The sequence below is a fragment of the Parasteatoda tepidariorum genome, chromosome 10 (assembly GCF_043381705.1).
Source record: "Parasteatoda tepidariorum isolate YZ-2023 chromosome 10, CAS_Ptep_4.0, whole genome shotgun sequence".
NCBI classification, from domain to species: Eukaryota; Metazoa; Arthropoda; class Arachnida; order Araneae; family Theridiidae; genus Parasteatoda; species Parasteatoda tepidariorum.
The window spans coordinates 54,685,589-54,698,661 of record NC_092213.1 but is presented as its reverse complement, the minus strand read 5'-3'; the positions used below and the strand labels follow the sequence as shown (position 1 = coordinate 54,698,661).

At 28.6% G+C, this 13,073-nt stretch overlaps 1 protein-coding gene across 2 annotated transcripts in view; it reads right to left on the bottom strand.

The window, feature by feature from the left end:
- LOC107443007 (tripartite motif-containing protein 2) overlaps window positions 1-13,073 on the bottom strand; it is an 87,726-nt gene that overhangs the window by 46,464 nt on the left and 28,189 nt on the right. The window lies entirely within an intron of this gene.

The window sequence follows — 13,073 nt, the reverse complement described above, 5'->3', positions numbered from 1 at the left end:
ATTCTCATTGAATTGAAAAAGCACGTGATATAACCATCAATTAACTAAGATTCGGGCATCTTTGGCCCTTTTTAGCTTAAATTTAAAAAAAAGATATAACGTTATTTACCTTCATATTAATTATTCATTACTTATTAATTTGATTTGCATATAATATTTATTTATTCTTCCATTCTCATCATATTCTACTTAACTTACGTTTTAGTTTTATTATTATTCGAAATTAAAGGCTTAAAACTAAGAGTGGTGTTTCTTTATTATGTTAAAAAATAATTATATGCTATCACCCAATGACACAACATTATATAATAAATAAAGTTATCCGTTTAATAGTTGCTAAAATCTTTTTTGCAAAAGAAAACCGTGAACACTTTTTACTTGAGCCGCGATGGGGAGAGAGCGTTCGCCTTCCAATGCGGCGAACCGGGTTCGAATCCCAGTAAATACGAATTCCGCATCCGGCTTGCACCGACCACAGTGCTGACGTGAAATATCCTCAGTGGTAGACGGATTATGGGTTAGAGTCCCCTTGCAGTCAGGCTGACCGTGGGAGGTTCTCGTGGTCTTCCTCTCCATGTAACGCAAATGCGGTTAGCTCAATCAAAAAGTCCTCCACGAAGGCAAATTTCTCTCAATACTCGATCCAGGAGTTCCCTTGTCTTCTGGATTGGGTTCAGAATTACAAGGCTGCGGAGTTGAACATTAGTAGTCGTAAACCCATAAAATTGGATCGGCTGTTCAACGACTGTTATAAAATAAAATAAGATACTCCTTACTGTCAGTTTGATGATAGGATGGCTCTCTTAGTCCTTTGTCCCCCAATGTCGATATTTTTTCAACACTAGTAACATCGGTATAATTGTAATATAGCCATATATATAGAGTGTCCAATAAATGTTGCGACAAACTTTGAAGTAGGGCTCATCATAAGAATTAAGAATTACTTAAGAAACCCTGTCCGGAAATGCTATCGTATGCCGCTAAGGGTGCTTTCCTATTATGTACTGTTACATCGTGTGTCTTTGAACAGCAGGTACTTTTATTTATCTAAATTATCTTAATTTTTTTTTGTTTTCTATTAATTTTTGTCAAAAACTGCTTTCAAATAGGTACAGTATTAGCTGTTTCATCGTAACTTGATGATTTGGTGACTAACTGGACTAGCTCGCCTACTTCGACTCTAGTAAGCTCGCTCATTTAAACTTGTAAATAAAAAACCTGAGATAGTTTCCAGGGTGTCCAATTTTTATAAGTTTAACTAAGTTATATACGTAATTACATAAATTGTTATAAGTTACCAAGACCAATTAAAAAAAAAATATTTGAGTAATTAGAAAAAACATAGCAAAAAAAAAGTATTCCTTTCATATATTTTACAAATCTATAACTTTTAACCAACTTCAACAGAAAAGAATTTTTTTTTTAATTATGAAAACAGTATGTTTTAAGTTAAAACATCATAAACAAACTTTTTATGCTCAGCTCTAAGCAAACACATAGCAACGAACTTCACTCCAATATTTAACCCTGAAATTTCGCATTTAGTATGCAAATATTAACTGCCAATAGCACGTAACGTAATATTTGAAGCCATAAACTGATAATAACACCTGTATCATAATGTAATGACTAACAAAGAGTACAATGACCTCTTTGTGAGTTGAAAAGCAAGTGATTAAGCTATTTTATTCAAAAGAGAAACGCAATAATTTACTTAGAAATGGTTTGTTAGCGAATGTATTTCGCAGAATCAAATACAATTAATTAAAGAAAGAATAACACTTTATCTAGCTTTTCTGTGACTCAGCGATGAGATACAAAGAAAAATGAATTATTAGAGTTTAACCAATCACATAAATTAAAAAAGTAAACAAGATGCTGGAATAAGAAAGGGAAAATATAAATGTATTAAGAAGAGTCTTAAGCAATTTATATATTCGCAAGAAAGCAGAGCCATTAATACATTTTTGAATACTAAACTTAGCTTATAGCTATTATAAGTTAGGGAAAAGTAATGACATTGACACTATAGCTAGAGAGTTGCAGGTTTTACTTTGAAGTATGACGATTTTACCAGACCTGGCCTCGTAACATTATTCAATATTTAAACGAACATATTGGTTAGATCAAAGATTTACTAATGATAATGTAATTATTAATAAATCTTTGAATCTTCCAATTACGGGAAAGTAATTTATTTATTTATTTTTAAACGTGGGCGTAGGACCGAAGGGAAAACGGGATCTACATATCATTTAAGTTTTCAAATGCTTTTTTGGAGCACTATTCTTTGAATCTTTTGCGCAATCTACTAAACCACTAAAACTCGCAACATTTTAACGCAGTTGAAGAAATGATAATAAAAATAATACTGACAGAGAGAATAGGGCCGGAGTTAAATGAAAGTTTCCATAAGACATAAGAATGAGCTCCTTGCGATAATTTAAATAAAAAATGAAGGAAGGAAAAAATGGATCAAGTTTTGGGAGAAATGTGCCTTCGTTGTGGACTTTTTGATAAAACTTACCAGCATTTGTGTTACATGGAGAGGAAAACCACGAAAATCTAACACGGTTAGCCTTGGCGGCAAGGGGATTCTAACCCATGATCCGTCTACCACTTAGGATATTTCACGTCAGCACTGTGGTCGATGCAAGCCGGATGCGGAGCCATTGCCGAGATCGAACCCCGGTTCACCCCATTGGAAGGCGAACGCTCTATCGCCTGAGCCTAGTGGCTCTCTTTTTTGGAAATTTTCTTCTTGGCGGTAGTTAGTCCCATTTATATAACAGGTTTTTTTTATTTCGTTTAAAAGTTTTACCTGAAAAAAAACAAGAATCAAGTTGTTTTTTTTTTAATTTAAAAAAAATGAATTTTTTTTTGTTTCTTTTTTCAGGTAAAAATTTTAAACGAAATAAAAAAAAACTGTATTATAAATGGGACTAACAATCGCCAAGAAGAAAATTTCCGAAAAAGAGAACGAGTCGCTAAAAGCCTCTGGATTGTAAGTTAGCGGTTGAGAAACTCACCAGACCTAAATCCTTATCAAATATCTTTGATCATCTGCAAGCAAAAACTCGCCAAAACGAATTGCTAAACGAAATGTATACATAGGTTAACATATTGTAAAACTGTAAAAGCCTAAAAAAATCTCTGTCGAAACAAGTTGTTTTTAAATCAAAAGCAGGGTATATAAAATGTACGAAAATGTATTACTATTCCCAAAACATTTTTGTTTTCCAAAACATTTTGAGATTGATTGAATTAATAAACTCGCTATGTAAGAGCGTACTAAATGATACTTATTTAACTTTTCAAGGATTAAAAAAAAAACAATAGGGAAAAAATCACCCTATACACGTGGCAAACAAAATCATTTGTAAAGACATGTATGTTTATGATTTAATTTAAATTTATGAGTATACAAGAGTGTCATCTATTCACCATTCTTAATATAAATTTTTAGAATCGATGTCAAAAATTGGGACAGTGTCAGCTGAATTTTATGGGTCGTAAATAATTATTTATGATATAAAAGGAGGGAAAATTATCAAATCACAATGAGGTGGAGCTTAAAGAAGATGAAAAACATAGTAAATGTGAAATAAAAATCATCAAAATTTATGCAAAACTTACCTATATACGTGACAAATACCTATATACGTGACAAATAAGATCATTTATAAAGAAATGTATGTTTATGATTTAATTTTAATTTAGGAGTATATATACAAGAGTGCTATCTATTCACCATTCTTAATATAAATTTTTAGAATCGATGTCAAAAATTAGGACAACGGTGTCTGAATTTTAAGGGTCGTAAATAATTATTTATGAAAAAAAAGGAGAGAAAATTATCAAATCACAATGAGGTGAATCTTAAAGAAGATGAAAAACATTGTAAAGATGAAATAAAAATCATAAAAATTTATGCAAAACTTACTTATATAAGCGACAAATAAAATCATTTGTAAAGACATATATGTTTATGATTTAATTTAAATTTAGGAGTATATACAAGAGTGCTATCTATTCATCATTCTTAATATAAATTTTTAGAATCGATGTCAAAAATTAGGACAACGGTGTCTGAATTTTATGGGTCGTAAATAATTATTTATGAAAAAAAGGAGGGAAAATTATCAAATCACAATGAGGTGAATCTTAAAGATGAAAAACATTGTAAAGATGAAATAAAAATCATCAAATTTTACTCACTGTTTGCCTACTTGCATGAAATCGGAAGTCTGCCATACAAATTTCTATGTGTGGGGTATCTAATAAATGATTCAAATTTAATCCAGAAATAAGCATAGACATATAAGGATGGCATAAGTCAGTGAGAATCTCAAATGTACTAATGAGGAAACCCTTGTAATGATATAAATTCCTAATGATAAAATAAATCATAAAATTACCAACCTGACCTCCATATCATTTAAATGTTTTTTTATATTTTATGAATCATGGCATCAATCAAAAATAAGGACAAGGCAATTCATAACATAAAACAGTATAGCGAGCAATTATCAAAACAATAAAGCTGCATGGTAGAGTTCNAATGAGGTGGAGCTTAAAGAAGATGAAAAACATTGTAAATGTGAAATAAAAATCATCAAAATTTATGCAAAGCTTACCTATATACGTGACAAATACCTAAATACGTGACAAATAAGATCATTTGTAAAGAAATGTATGTTTATGATTTAATTTTAATTTAGGAGTATATACAAGAGTGCTATCTATTCACCATTCTTAATATAAATTTTTAGAATCGATTTCAAAAATTAGGACAACGGTGTCTGAATTTTAAGGGTCGTAAATAATTATTTATGAAAAAAAAGGAGGGAAAATTATCAAATCACAATGAGGTGGATCTTAAAGAAGATGAAAAACATTGCAAAGATGAAATAAAAATCATCAAAATTTATGCAAAACTTACTTATATAAGCGACAAATAAAATCATTTGTAAAGACATATATGTTTATGATTTAATTTTAATTTATGAGTATACAAGTGTGTCATCTATTCACCACTCTTAATATAAATTTTTAGAATCGATGTCAAAAATTAGGACAACGGTGTCTGAATTTTAAGGGTCGTAAATAATTATTTATGAAAAAAAAGGAGGGAAAATTATCAAATCACAATGAAGTGGATCTTAATGAAGATGAAAAATATTGTAATGATGAAATAAAAATCATCAAAATTTATGCAAAACTTACCTATATACGTGACAAATAAGATCATTTGTAAAGAAATGTATGTTTATGATTTAATTTTAATTTAGGAGTATATACAAGAGTGCCATCTATTCACCATTCTTAATATAAATTTTTAGAATCGATGTCAAAAATTAGGACAACGGTGTCTGAATTTTAAGGGTCGTAAATAATTATTTATGAAAAAAAGGAGGGAAAATTATCAAATCACAATGAGGTGAATCTTAAAGATGAAAAACATTGTAAAGATGAAATAAAAATCATCAAATTTTACTCACTATTTGCCTACTTGCATGAAATCGGAAGTCTGCCATACAAATTTCTATGTGTGGGGTATCTAATAAATGATTCAAATTTAATCCAGAAATAAGCATAGACATATAAGGATGGCATAAGTCAGTGAGAATCTCAAATGTACTAATGAGGAAACCCTTGTAATGATATAAGTTTTAAATGATAAAATAAATCATAAAATTACCAACCTGACCTCCATATCATTTAAATGTTTGTTTTATATTTTATGAATCATGGCATCAATCAAAAATAAGGACAAGGCAATTCATAACATAAAACAGTATAGCGAGCAATTATCAAAACAATAAAGCTGCATGGTATTCAGAAGCGTTACCAAATAAGGAACGTAGAGTTTACTAAGACCCCTGAAGAGTTAAAAAAAGAATCGGGAATTTTAACACCTAAATCTTAATATAATAAAATTTATGTATTTTTTTCAGGTTTATGTATTTTATACAAGATAGTTGAAATCCTTTTTTTGTACACTGGTAAAGGTGTAAATAAAAAATCTTCCAAATTTGTAATGCCCGTAAAATTGAGGAGGAGTTTTGAAAATGTCGAAAAATAAGCGAAAAAGCGATGTGAACGTAAATGCAAAAAGCACTGTTTAAATACATACTATTGAATTATATTAAATTAATAAGAGAAATTGTAATAATCGGAAAATATTGCTATTTGTGTTATTCAAAAAAGAGTTGCGTAATTGCTTAGTAAATATAAAGGTTATATTTATATCTAATGATAAAATGTTTAAATACATGCTGTTTAAGTACATTACAAAGACTTTTTAAAATATACATACCAACAAAGTTTACTTTACAAAGAAAATCGGAGAGGCTAAGAAATGAAAAAGAAATTTGTTTATTGGTTATTGATTACGATGTTAATAGGAAGATGGGGTTCGGGGAATGCTATTGTTTACAAAGAGAAAAAAAATTCTGGTAAAATTATCGTACTATGTGGTAATAAAATTTATGGTAAAAAAAATCATAATCATGGAACCAAAACATATGGTATTTAAACCATTCATTTGGCAATTTTTCCGTTTATATGGTAACAGTTTACCTGAAATTTTGGTTTTCAAAATTATAGTTCTTATTACTACACATTAAGTAAAAAATACAAGACTGAAAAATAAATTTAACCGAATAAATGGTTCTTATGCCATTTTTTAAGGTATCATGATAGAGTTATCGAATTTTATCATTTATTATAAAATCATACTTTATTGTCAATTTCTCCAAAATCATTAATCGGTAAAAATTATCGAGCATATTGGCCTTTCCATAAAGCCAGAAACACTGTAAATTTTACCGTGTGCTGGTAGTTTTTACAATATTTTCTTCCTCAGTGTAGGAATCTAAAACGATACGTTTAGACATTCATTTGCCAGCATTTTCCCATAGAAAAATAATATCTGACGCTTTAAGAACAAATATTAAGCTTATCTAATCATTATTTTTATTCATTAACTAGAACGCAAACGATTTTAACAACATTCGAAACTCTCTAACTTAATTATTTATATTTTGCATTTAATACATATATTGCTTTTAAAAAGAACTATAAGAATTTCTATTTATTTATTTTATTCATCAGATTCTACATTTGTTAAAAGTAATTAAAAAATAAATTAGAACTGATTAGAGTTAATTAATTATTGCGAATTAATTCGAACAAAAACACGTGATAGAGCAATAAGGTGCGTTTTCTTGTTTTTTGTTGCGAAATTCTGGAAAGGATTATCCATTAAACTACAAACAACTTTGCTCATTTTTTTTTCAAAACAACTATTAATTTGTTTCTTAATTAGTTTTGTTTATGTTTATAATTCTGTTTTTTAAAAGTTCAGAGATATTTAGCATATTTATACGTAAATTTTTGAGAAGTCGCTTTAAAACAATTTTCTGAGACATGGACGAGATTTAATAATTTCCACGCACAGGATAAGAAACAGTTCAGAATGGAATTAAAAAAAATTCAATGACATAATAAGTTTTTACAAGTTATTAATCATTATTAATAAATTATTAACCATTTTGAAGTTTCATTCTTAATATTAAAAATAAAACTGGATATGAATATAGATATCTTTGTTAACAATTAATTAATTAGGGGATTAAAATGGTAATTAAAAAATTTTTACATTTATTTCATTTTGAATTTTTAAACAACGTTAAAAAGGCTGATAATCCATTTCAAGTGTGCTATTTATATAGAATTATGAACTAAACTTTATATTGAATTAATACTGTACAATATAAATTCCACGGAGGCTCAGAAGAAAAGCATTCACCTCCCAATGAGGAGAACCACGTTCGAATTCCAGTGGTGGCTAGTTAATACGAATTTTGCTCCCAGCTAGCAAAAATACCACCAGTGGATAATAATACCATCAGATGGACACAAAAATACCATCAGTGATAGATGGATAATGGGTTAGAATCCCTTTGCCCTCAGATCAGGAGATTTTCATGATTTCCCGCTCTATGTAACGTAAATGTGGTCTAGTCCACCAGGAATGCCAGTTTCTCCCAATGCTTGATAAATGAATTCCCTTGTCTTTTGGGCTAGATTAAAAATTACAAGGCAACAGAGATGAACATTGATAGTCCCAAACTCAGAATCGGTTCTGCTGTTTAATGCACTCTCAGAAATAAAACTCTCACTTTTGACGTTTCAGCATTCCTTGAGCAGAATACGTTAATTTTGAGAATCATCTCGTCACGAAATCACGTAATTTGTGAGGAAACACGAACTCTCAAATGCATGACGAAAATATTTCCTCAATTCGAAACTTCTTCGTAGTGCACTGTGGACAAGAATAAAGACTGTTAACAAGAATAAAGACTGGACATAAGAAATAAGACTTGACAATCAAAAATTAAGTAACAAACTACGCTGACCGAAGATCCGGTGTTCGAATCCCTCTTGGGGTATGGGTGTAATTTATCTATCTGTCCTTGTTGTGTCGTGTAGTCTATACGGTGCCCACGTTAAAGTGATTATTAAAAAAGTTAGATACAGAAAGCACTTTAAAAAATTTTTTTAAATAATTAAAAGAATGACGAAATTTTTCTGCAATTTTGACGAAATTGGTTTCCTTGAAAAAGTGACGATAGTTATTTCGTCACTGACAAAATTTTCGCTCGGAGCATATACCAGAAGACGGTTTCGTCAAAAATGAAGAAAGTTTCGTGATAATCGAGTATTCATTTTCCACAGCGTGCCAGTTATAAACAATAATTTTCTTAATTAGTGAATTATTAAATTAACCAATAAATTCTTCAAAATTATGATTACACATCAGCTTATAAAACAAATATTTTTATCTCTTATCGTTCAAAATTCTTAATAAATGATTCTTGTGATACTTAAAAGAAAAAATTTTTTGTGAAATTAAATATTAAAAATATTTTCTGCCCTCATTTTGGATGAAGTATACATAATTATGTATTGGTTTCAAAAGAAGAGAAGAAAATTAACTTTCATGAAGCCTATTTGGATAATATACATTCCGTAAGTAGTCCCATCTTTAATATATTCCTTAATGGAAGAAAAGCAGAAAAAGTTAATTTATTTATATAGAAATAAGCCCTGAGCAAATTTGTTATAATCCTGTTTTGTCAGTTATAATCATTCTCCCAATAATTTAAATGCGATTATGTTGTCAAAATGAACAAAACTTCATTAATTTAAACCCTGATGTCTTAACCAAATATTAATCTGAAAAGCTACATTTTCCTAAGATAAATATATAATTTTGTTTCTGTTAAAACATACTGGCAGTAATCAAATAACTTTTCCCCCGAAATAATCAGGTTAAATAGGCGTTTCGGATTACTAAACCCATTAAAATACTTTAAGTTTTTCTTTTACCGAACAAATTATTTGTAATTCATAACATGTTAGAAAGCAAGGTAATCTTTCATTAACAGTGATGAAATTTCAGTAGGTAACTTTAATAATTTTTATTAAGAACTTGTAACAAATTTTTCACCTTTTTTTTCCTTACTTTGAACTTTATTCATTTGATGTATAAATAAAATAGGACTTTTTACGTCATCTCAAATTAAAGAGGAAATAATTACAATCTTATTTTCTTCAAGAAATGTGGTAGAAATAGTACTCTAATTTTGCAAAATTTACCAACTATCGCTGTTGATTGATATATACTACCAATTACACTGTTGAACTATCTTTTCTGTTGCGTAAGATTTTTTTTAAACATATCTTAGATACTTTCGCATCGTTGGTTTCAAATCTGCCATCGGTAGTACTATTTTTTCTGTTGCATGAGATTTTTTTTAAACATATCTTAGATACTTTCGCATCGTTGGTTTCAAATCCGCCATCGGTAGAACTATTTTTTCTGTTGCATGAGATTTTTTTTAAACATATCTTAGATACCTTCGTATCATTGGTTTCAAATCTGCCATCGGTAGTACTATTTTTTCTGTTGCGTGAGATTTTTTTAAACATATCTTAGATACTTACCTATCGTTGGTTTCAAATCTGCCATCGTTAGAATTATTTTTTCTGTTGCATGAGAATTTTTTTAACGTATCTTAGATACTTTTCTATTGTTGGTTTCAAATCTGCCATCGGTAGAACTATTTTTTCTGTTGCGTGAGATTTTTTTTAACATATCTTAGATACTTTCGTATCGTTGGTTTCAAATCTGCCATCGTTAGAATTATTTTTTCTGTTACATGAGACTTTTTTTTAAACATATCTTAGATACTTTCGTATCATTGGTTTCAAATCTGCCATCAGTAGTACTATTTTTTCTGTTGCGTGAGATTTTTTTAACATATCTTACATACTTTCGTATCGTTGATTTGAAATCTGCCATCGGTCTCTCTCTTTAAGCTACATTTTTTTAAAATCCCATTTTTGTCTAGTTTCAGCCCAAATGTAAAAGTTTCAAAATGTTATATATAATAGGGTGTCGCATAAATGCTGTGACAAGCTCCTATAAGAGTTATAGCAAATCATCAGGATTAAAATTGCATAGGTATTCATGCCGTAAATTTTGCCGTTAGAGTCAGGGGCTTTTCCCCTATTTTGATTTGTTCAAAAGCACACGAAGAAATAGTTCATAAGAGGGGAAGCGCCCCTAGCAGCGTATGACAACCATTTCCAGGCATGGGTTCTTATGCAATTTTGTTCTTGATGATATGCTCTAACGCTCCTAGAAATTTGTTAAAACATTTAAACGCCCCCTATCATATATATATGACGTTTTAAAACTTGTACATTTCGACAAAAAATGACTAAACATGTCATTTAAAAACAAAATAAAATTGTAGCTTTAAGAGCAAAACTAATCGCCACACCCAAATTAGGCAAGATTGCATTTGCGAAAATGCAACTAAAAATTTGTTCCTTCGGGTTATTAAGATGTGTTCTTAGACATAACGTAATAAAAAAAGAATTGAATAAAATTAATAAGTTTGCCCTTTATTTCAAACATTTTACAATAGAGAGGTGTGCAATTGCGGCACACGAAGGATATATGTATGTGTTACTCTGCCTTCCAACCACAAATAGCAAAAGAAATTTTACTTCTGTATTTCAGTTTTATTTTCAATAAACTTAATAAAAAAATATGACATAAAATTTACTAAACAACTGAAAATCGTGATAAGGAAAAAGTTTGGCTTAAAGTGCGAGCAATTATCTGTCGAGACTTTGAAGGTGAAGAAAAAAGTTCCATAATTTAAAACTACTAATTTAAAGTGTCAAAAAAATATAATTATTTCGACATTTCGATTTCTTTAAAGGAAATCGACCGACCAAGACCGAATCATATTCTTAATAAATATAGTTCAAGGAAAATTAAAGATGATAGTAATTTATACACAGTAAAGAAAATAATAAAACTGATTTTTTTTCAGAGGAAGTTTAAAGCATGTCATTATTTAATTTTATTAAAGAAAACAATTATTAAGTTATTCAAAACGTCGAATGTTTAATAATCGAAAATATTATGCATATACTTCATCGCATTGTTCTTAATACAATAAGAAATAATTAAGTTATTATAAATGATATAAAAACTGAATTTGTAGTAAAATATTTTTTTTCGGCTTTCTTATAAAAAAAAGTATATGCATTTCAATTTTATAGGGTATAGGAAAAAGTAATGTAGACATGTTAACTAAGATTTAAAGCGTGAATAAAACCATATGAAAACTAACATTAACAACTGTATTTTGCATTTAAATATATTTAAAAGAAATTTAATTGACATAAAATCTTATTTTAAGTAAGGAAATCTTATTATTTGATTAAAAAAACAGTTTTTAGGCATAAATATTTCACTAGCAACTGTTATGTATACAATGTAATGCGTATGTTTGTTACTCAATGTCAAATATTAATAATGAACAACTAATATGTAACAATTTTCAAGAGCAATTATTCTTTTAAAGTTTAAATGCTAAGCATAACTTTTATTTATTCAAATTGATTAGATATTTATAAAGAGGGAAAAACTAGTATCTTGCGTTTAAATATATTATTATAGAAAATCTTATTTATTATAATAAAATTTTGTTATTTAGCTTAAAAAATATTTTTTTGTTTATAAATATTTTATTAGCAACTCTTACAATGTATATGTATATTACTCAACAAATATTTACAATTAACGACTAAAATGTTATAAATTTCCAAGAGCATTTATTCTTTTAAAACTCAAGTTATTCTTTTAAAGCTTAAATACTACACATAACTTTTATTTGTGTCTAAATTGATCAAATATTTAAAAGAGTTATTTTTTTTTAAAAAAAGCTAAGATATGCCGTTACAAAATGGAATAAATTGTTCACATAGTAGGTATGAATGAAAATTCTAAGAAATATCATATCGAATACTTATTCCCCTTTTATGGGAAAAAACACTTCAAAAAATTCAAGATATTTTTAAGATACAACTTAGTATAGTATATCTTTAAACCAGTATCATTAGTTAAATTAAAAATAATTATGAATCATCACTTTAAAGCTTAGAAATAATTGTTCACTTATATTTATGTTTTCCATTATTTTCAAATGTCAACAATAAAAATAAAAAGAGTGCAATCAAAACTGTATTTAAGAGAAACCGATAAGAACAATACCGCCTCACGTATTTATGACGAATAGCTTCCGGTTTAAGCCAATGAAATAAACGAACAATAATATTAGTGCATTCAGCTTTCTTGATCTAAAAGTTCATCCGGACTTTCCTCTCGAAGTTCCGGTTAAGTCATCGTTTTTCTCTACTTAAAAAAGCACATTGTTAACCAGAAAAGAAAATTGATAATCGATGAGTAATTTTATTTTAAAAACTTCACCAATAATGGCAATGAAAGCATTAACAACTAATAATCTCAATATTTATATCTTAAAACAAGTTTTGAAATATTTAAGTAATTTTATTAATTTATTCTTAAATTAAAAAAAAAATTGAGCTATCCCTTAGGAAAATTTGCCATAGGTTTGCCATAAAAAAATGCCATAGGATATTCCTATGGGGTTTTGCCTATGGCAAAAATTTGCCATACACTT